We start from the raw sequence: 8,709 nt of genomic DNA on the forward strand, positions 1-8,709 counted from the left end.
ACTCTATTTGAGTACTTTTTCGTAACAAAACATATTTTTCTGTTTATTTGGTATTGTGTAGTCGACTGTGGTTTATTCATAAATGGGTTCGTTGTAATATATTTAATGTACAGTATATTTTACTTTTGTGTCAAAATTTTGTATTGGTGTTTTGGCGTGGTGTTTTGCACGTCCGTCTTCTCATCGTCCACAGTGTATAACATTGATTTGTATTTTTTATCTTATGAAATAGGGTGGACTAGATTCACCGAAACTGCTCAAGTTTAATTAAATAGCTCCGACATCAACGAGGAAGAAGTCTTGTTATTCCTTTTCCTCTTAAGAATTCAACCAACCTTGAGCTATTTTTTCCTCATTAATTAAGAATTTCTGCAAATATTGTATCCATTTCAAATCACTGATTTTTAATGTTTTCTATTATTCCATTTGCAGCAATCATTATGCAGCTTACTGTTGGATTCTGAGCAAGTTCCGCTGCTTGCGACCCAATAAAATTTATGAATACTCAGGACAATTATTTATCTTCCCACTCAAAATTTTTATGGCCAATTATAGTGGTTAAGAGCTTTTTGTCAAGCTCTTATCTAACGCTGATAGATTAGGTCGATTGAGAAATAAATTAAAAGCCTCTCAGGATTAAATCCGGCAGCCCCATTAGTCAATAGATAAAAATGATAAATTACCGCCGCGCGCACGTAAACAAACTTTTCCAAGTATCATGTCTGACCAGCAGCAACCAACCGGAATTTCAGTCATCGTTCCAAAAGAGGCGTTTCGCAGCCGAATTCGCAGGAAAAGCACACCCCCAGCGATATGTCGGTCGTTTCCGCTCGAACACTGATTCATCGACGCGGCCTTCTTCCGCTCTTTCCGACCAACATCGAGGAAAAATTGCGATGCGACAAAAAAGGAAATGAATGGAGCGACCGAGTGAATGAACTTGAAACACACACACACACACACAGCACACACTCACTATAATATATGCTCTCCGCATGCAGGCGTGCATGCATGTGTGACTCATTTAGATTTCCTCTCTTTCGTTTCTGTACCAATCAACCAACCAACCGACCGCACATTGAAATTTCTTTCTCGCTGCAGCCGGCGTTCAACAGGTTGCATAGCCGCCGCTGCCGGCAGGGGCGAAATGCAGCGGCAGCTGCGCTCGTTCAAATTTCCCACCGCGATTTCCTTCTGACAGCAGCAGAATTATAAAAAATGTGTTGGTGACGTGCAGCGGTAATTAATTACTCGCTGGTCGACGGATTTAATTTTGCACGACAAATGATGGCCGTGTTCACAATGCAAGTGTGTTGGATAATAGAGTGACGTAATAGAGCTGCTCGGCGCGAGTACAGGTCAAGTGTGCTGGTGGATGTAGGATGTCGGAGGCGCCGCTGCTCCAGGGGAAAGGAACAGCGCAGAAAACGAGGCCCGCGTCCGCGCCGACCACCGACATGTGCCATCTCTTGGAATCGCCTCGCACCAACTAGCTCGCGCAAAATCGAAAAGTCTAATTTAAATAGCCTGAGCGACAGAGAAAAATAATTTCAGAGCTAAGGAAATATTTTAGAAATTCATTTTGAAAAATAAAAAGTCGAGAGGAATCAGAGGTTAGGAAAAAGGATTATAGAAATATCAAATTTGGCAGATTTAGAGATGAAATGAGTGAGATTAAGGACAAAAATTAAGTTCAGCGGGTCGGGTTGAAACACCTAAACAAACCTTGTATTAGTAATAAAAAATATTTGTGTTTAATTTCCAAATTCTTCTGTACGAGAATCAAAGCAAAATTTGGTGTTAAACATATTTTTCTATTAAACTTCAGTTTGTCTCTCTATATATCAATTAAATGATTTTATTTTACTTTTGTTTTTTTCATCCAGAGTTTGTAAATTTACTGTTAATTTGACTTTTGAAATTTAAGTATATTATTTAAGAATTTTTTTAAAATTTTATTTCTAAACGTGGCAAAAATTACAAAGTGTAATAATTAATTGCAAATTAATATTAATTTTATGAATGTAATTTTCCCCTTCCGTTGGGAGCAATAAGAAAATACCCGGAAAAATGTAATATCAAAGTTTGCTTTTCCATTTCCAGAACTTAACCATGATGTTCCTGGTGCTTACAGTAGAGTCAAAATTTCAATGTCCTGCCCGCCATTGTGCACGTGGAGCGAATTGACAAAATGCAGCTGAGGCGGAAAGGTCTCGGCTACGAATGCATTGGGAGCGGACAAAGAGACAGACGCCAGTCAGCTAGCGTGTGTGCGTGTGCATCTCTCGTGGAGAGGGTCAAGATTTGCATAAACGCGCGGCCTGCGCTGACTTGCAAATCAATTCTGCGCTGAGAGGAAGTCCGTCTCAAGAGTGCTTAAAGAATTAGGCAAATGCTATGGCGAATGAATGAGCACGATCTTCAGTTCCCTTTTATCGCGACCATAAATCTACAGGCTGTCCTACAAAATTAATGCAAAAGCTTACTGGCGTAAACTGCAAGCCGGATGCATGTTGACGAGATGTTTTTGATTCGCTTTGTGAGCGCGCAAGTTTGATTTGTGCTGACGCAGAGATATCAGAGACCACAGGACAAAAATAGAAATATTTAAATTCCAAAGTGGAGTCTATTGGGGAATTTGTGATTGGTGGGACTTTATTTTCTACTCCAAAATAAAAACAACCAAAATGGTACTTTATCAGGCTCCTAAAAAATGTTCTCACGACCAAATCTCAGCTTCTAATGGCTAGAATTTTAAAAACCACAAGCAGCTAGACTAGTCTCAACCTTCCCTAGGCCGAAGTATTCTTATATAAGAGTGCCAACCTTTCTTCCCCATTTTAGCACTATAAAAAAATTAAACATAAAATCTTTCATAATATATGCATCTCATCTATGCGCATTGGAGTTGAGTGTTTTTCTCCCTTATACCACTTTTGCTCATCATGGGACGTGAAGACAAGTCGGATGGTATGAAATTTCATTCTTATAGAACTCAAGATTATGTTGACATATGAATAGCATGGCCTGTGAAAGAATAACGCGTATTTACCAAATCCCAGTTTCTTAGTGTCAGATTTACAAAACAAAAAAATAAGTCATTCGACTGGTTTTGACCTCCTCTAGATTGCTGAAGCGTCCAAAGGGTGTCAACCCCATTGAAAATGGTAAAAATTACACTTCCACAGGTTAGAAGCAGAAGTAATTATTGAATTTTAACAACAATTAAAATTGGCATTTATTCAATCTGAGAAATCACCCCTTGAATGCAAGTGTTCATGCCTATACCCAAGATTGGTTTTAATGAGATAGTTCTAGTCTTTCAGTATAATTTTAGCATGAATTTAAAGAATTTACTAATTTTCTTTTCATCAGTTGTCAAGACCATTATAATATAATTTTAGACCTGTATAATTATAATAATATTTTTCATACCGCACAAGGTTGTACGATTTAAAAATGTACAGCATTAATTTTTAAAGTCAGAGTCTATTTAAAATTAAAAATTTCCCATCGCCTTCAAACAAAATGTATTGTCTATTATTAATTATTATCCCTGGATATTTATTTTATAATATTGGTCCTTTGAGAGTAGTTTTACATAAAATCTGACGAGCCTATATGAGGCCAAGTTTGGAATTGGCGAGCAAAAATGCGGTGTAAAACTAAAGGGTAATCGTCTTTCTGACGATGTTTGCTGTTCGCTGCATCAGCTTCAGGTGTGTCTTTGCTTATTATTATTTTATTCCATTGCTTTCCTTTGAAGAATTTTTCAGTTCAAACCGTGAGGACGAGAAGCAGCGCTCCTCGACGTCATTTCAGTGGACAGCAGGAGCGGAAGTTTGCCGACCGGCATTGATTGCACCGAGTCTGGTGCGTGGCTTTTTTACTGAATGCGCGGCTTCGGCATCGTTGCAACACACCCATGGCGAGAGAGAAAAGCAAGTAGTGCAGTGTGTGTGTGTGTGTGTGTGTGTGTGTGTGTGTGTGTGTGTGTGTGTGTGTGTGTGTGTGTGTGTGTGTGTGTGTGTGTGTGTGTGTGTGTGTGTGTGTGTGTGTGTGTGTGTGTGTGTGTGTGTGTGTGTGTGTGTGTGTGTGTGTGTGTGTGTGTGTACTAGTAATTGGGCTCGCCTTGCTGTGCTTACAGCAGAGGCGGTGCGGATATGCGAGCGTGACACCCCGGCCGGCGACCAATCTTATCGCGCGCTCTCTCAATGGGATCCATTCAGAAAAAGGCGAAGACGAAAAGTTGCTGCTGCCTGAGAGCTCAGCGCCAGCCGCGTCTGCAAACCCTTCGTACGGTTAAGAAACGCTTGACAAAAAGATGCATTCGCCGTTGAAAACAATTTTTGACTATGAAATCAAGCCAAGTAACAAGTAGAGTTTAATAATTTTTTTATCATTTCATGCAAATAATCACAGTCGTTTTTTCTACAAAAAAAGCATTCTTATCAAATAAAAAACAGTTTTTATCATTTGTTGTTTGCAAATTTCTATATAATATTTTATTTTAAAAGTAGAGTGAAGTCAAACTAATTGCTATAATTTTAGTTGTTGATATTTTATAAATTTTTATGATATTAAATGGGTCAAAAATGATTTAAATAACCAATTTGACATACAGTAGGAATTGGTTGGCTGAAATTTCTAACTTAATGATGAATTTCTTTAAATTACTGCACACCCAATCTGCCAAATTTAGTAAATAGTAAAAAAACAGCGTTGCATAAAAATAACTTAATAATGTTTTCTGTAGAAGCTGGAGATAATTGAATTGAAAATTACTCACAAGAAGGGACATCAAAAGAAACTAACTCAATATTTGTGCAATGATCAATAAACGACTATAGAAATCTGTAAGTTACACACTCTAAATGTTTTTCACCTCAGCATTGAAACTTATATAAAGTGCTCATTCATTCAAATAAAATGGAGATATTATTCATAGGAATCTGTAAGTTGTCACGACAAACACACTTGTTGGCGGAATTCTTTAAAGGGAAATATGCGTAGTCAAATGCTATGCATTTCACGGCGCCTGCATTAATGAGTTTCGCTCTTCGAGAACTCGGACTAAAAGTCAATGCTCTCTAAACTATGTGCACGTGTACTTATTGTTAGAAAGCCTGGAAAAGTCAATGCACATTATATAATTAGAATAATAAGAACTGTTTTAAAGTACCATTGGTAAAAATCCGGCCTTTTGGGTTAAATAAATTTAAAATACGTCATTTTAATGCACAATAAAACCGAAATCGCGCTTTCAAGAATAGATTGAATATTGTTATAGTGGATCTCATTCCGCGCCACAACTTCCCGACTCTACAAGAACTGGACGGTGCAGCTATAGGTTATGTTCTTAATACAACAGCTGCCCTGGAGATGGCCCTTGGTGTGTTCGAACTGTCAAATCTTTCAATTTCGATTTGTTTATGGCTACTTCAATAAGAGCATAAATAACCGCATGCAAATCTCATACGAATTTCTTATAGATTCTAAAAATGGGCAATAATAAGGTCAAATTAATTTCCTGTTATAAATATTTGATTTTATTAATAATTTTTAGTTTCAAAATTAAGTTTATTATGGGCTGACAGGGCAACTCTGCCCCAAATCAGCACACATCCATAAAGGTTTTTTTTAGCTGAGGGAATTGTTAAGAAGTTTTAAAAATTATTCAAATATGCATACGCAGCGTTCGAAGCGCCTGTAAAGCTAATATTATGCAACCTGCCAAGCACTTGCGGTGAGAGTGTTGCCTAAAGAGTCAGAGTCTTTCTAATAAAACAGCCTTTTTGTTTAATTGCTATATGACTTTATGAAATCATTTTCTAGGAAAAATTCATACGAAAATTAAAATAGTCATTCAAATATCACTTTCTCTAGGTGCATATCTAAATCATAAATATGCCAAAAACAAGCTTTTTTTTATATTTTCTTGGAACAGATTCGTTGCCAATTAGCATTTCTCTGAACGATCATACACAGTCGGGCCATCCTTTATTATTCTTTCCCAGACTAAGCAAACAGCATTTTCCTATCGTCGGAGGCCACTTTCGAAAGGCGCAGACTCGGTTCTTCTAGTTGATAGTAGACAAAGACAAACTTTTTGTGTGTGCTCTTGCAATTAACAGACGTGCTAATGATTCTGCAAACAGACAAGATGGCCAAAAAAGCGAGTGAATAGAGCCCAGCGCTGCCGACGACGACCCATTGGAGTACCCGAAAAAAACTTTCTTCGCAAGCGCACGTCGAAACAATTATGCTACACTCATTGTTGTAGGGACGGGACAAAAGCCATGCTGCGCGCGTCGGGGCGTGCAGCCGCTCTTTTCCAGCGTCCCACTTTTTCTGCCTCAGCACAAGTGGAAATAGATTGGCTAAAATTTGCCTGCGATGCGGCACGGGTCGTCGTCCTATCATAGGGAAAGTTGCAGATGGCCGCGGCATTGTTGCGCACCGCCCGATTAATTATTCCACGCCGACGCGCGGCAAAATGCAGCATTGATCGAGCGAGACATTGATGAACGCCGCCGATTGACGGAATAGGATGCAATGAAAGTGCAAGTTTGGTTCCGACTACATGTCAAGTCTCACTTTGCACGTGAGCAAATTTAAAATCAGTTGGATTGTGTAAAACCAGACTTAAAATGCTATCTGAACTAACAAGGATGACTTTTTGTTCTGTTAAGTCTTCTTTAGTTAGTCAAACAACATTCTTAGAGCTTCCTTCGGCTCTACTTTTAAAAAGAATATCAATTCAGTACATGCAATGCAGTCTTAAAATGAATGTTTATTTTAAAAAGAGGACGTTCTAATTGGCAAATGGCGTAAGTTTCATTGAAATTGAATCCTGAATATTTGATTAAAACAGAGTTTACTGTGATTTAAGTCTTTTTTACTTAAAAACTGTCTTCAAGCCTCGAAAGTAATTCAGAAGTTAAACGACTTTCCATAAATCAGAATAATTGTTTTTTTAATCCAATCAAGAAAACACTTAGCCTACAAAGCAGCTGTTCACGTTAATTTTTCAATGGTTATAGTGAAATCTCGTGTAAAAACAATTTGAAACATTCATTTTTCTCTCAGTTTCGGATGTTTGAAAAATAATATTTGCAATTCCATTGCTTGCAAGAAAATATTTTTTTCAAATTAAATACTATATTCTGTTATAAATCAAATCACATCAGCGTCGAAAATATTCACGTGCAGTTCCCTGCTTCATAGTGTCAGTGCTGAATTAACGTTTGCAAAGTCACTGGACTCTAACGAAACCAAGTAACCTATTTGTGCAGATTTGCTGATCATTTCATTTAAATATAATCTTCTCAATAAACAGGTTCCTGCGAGAAGATTCAATTTTTTTAATTCCTTATTGTGGTGTATTAAATACGTAAACGAACCGATCGATGTTTGTAGTTGTTTTGATTTGGTTTGCCGGTAAATTTATTTTGGCTCTCTGAGTTATTCAAGTCCGAGATCTTGACAGTGATGCCATACAACCGATTAGGAGTAGAAGTAATACATACATTTTGCATTCCCACACACTCAATTCAATTGCAATTAAGGCAAGTAACTTTCGCATCGCAAACTTTCAGCTTGCGAAACGCGTATGTACAGCCAAAAGTAGTTAGCCACTTTCGTTTGTGCGTGGGTGTTCATCAGTGTGTCAAAACTGGTCGCTTCGCCACTCACAATCAGTGCGTGTGCCTCTAGCAGAAAAGCCAATCTGATGATAAATTAGTTGCTATGGTTTTTGACGCACACAGGAATGTTCCGATGTAATTGAAATTGCATACCATTGTGAGGCACTCGCATGAATTTTAAATGCACTCCTACGATCTTAATTGTATAATGGTTCTAAAGCTTGTCACGTATAACCTTATGTGTGATTAAAAGATTGCTTGAGTGGCAGGTGCATTGGAATGTTTTTTTTTTCAATTTTGTCTTGTAAATACCAGAGTAATTGTTGAAATTTTTCTAAGGCCATAAAAGCCACTTTTTCTAATATCGTTCTGAGAAATGTATTAAATTCTCAAAATTAATTTAACAAGCTTGGCATATTAACTAACTATGAATTTATGTTGTAAAGCTACTCGTGAATATTCCATTTAAAAACAACTTTTGATTGATGGCCTTGTATTGACTAAATAATTATTATCATTATCGATGGCTCATCAAAATTACTTGGTCATATACTCCTGCTTCCGTTTGCTGCCAGTTTTTCCCAAAGTCGTAAACTTGAAAGTGATAAGATGTAATTAGAAAACTGGTTTCCTCTACGAGAGCGCTCATCAATTACTCCTTTTTAAAGCAGTAAAACCGTTTCTGTGCACAGGGAATATCAGAGTGCATTTCCAACTTGAAAATGTGAAACTAGGTCAAATCTATGAAGTATTGTCCCGGAAACTGCGGCCTGACAGTAAGTCATCTGCCCGTTGTTATGTCTTCCAAGTGTAAATAATGCGTCTTCAAACAAAATTCAAGTCTAGGCAGGGATTTTTTGTCACATGAGATGAGAGAAAGGGAATTTTTGAAGAAGTAAAAGGTCACCTTTGTGAGAAGTGAACCAGGAGAAAAGAAAGTTAATTTAAAATATATTTCATTTCAGATCAGGTGGACAGCGAGTGCGTTATTTTTGCAAATTATTGTGTTACCTTTTATGCAGAAAATCGTGATAATAATACTTTAGAGGAAAAATCAAATTTG

The sequence above is a fragment of the Cloeon dipterum genome, chromosome 2, assembly GCF_949628265.1.
Source record: "Cloeon dipterum chromosome 2, ieCloDipt1.1, whole genome shotgun sequence".
In the NCBI taxonomy this organism is placed as follows: Eukaryota; Metazoa; Arthropoda; class Insecta; order Ephemeroptera; family Baetidae; genus Cloeon; species Cloeon dipterum.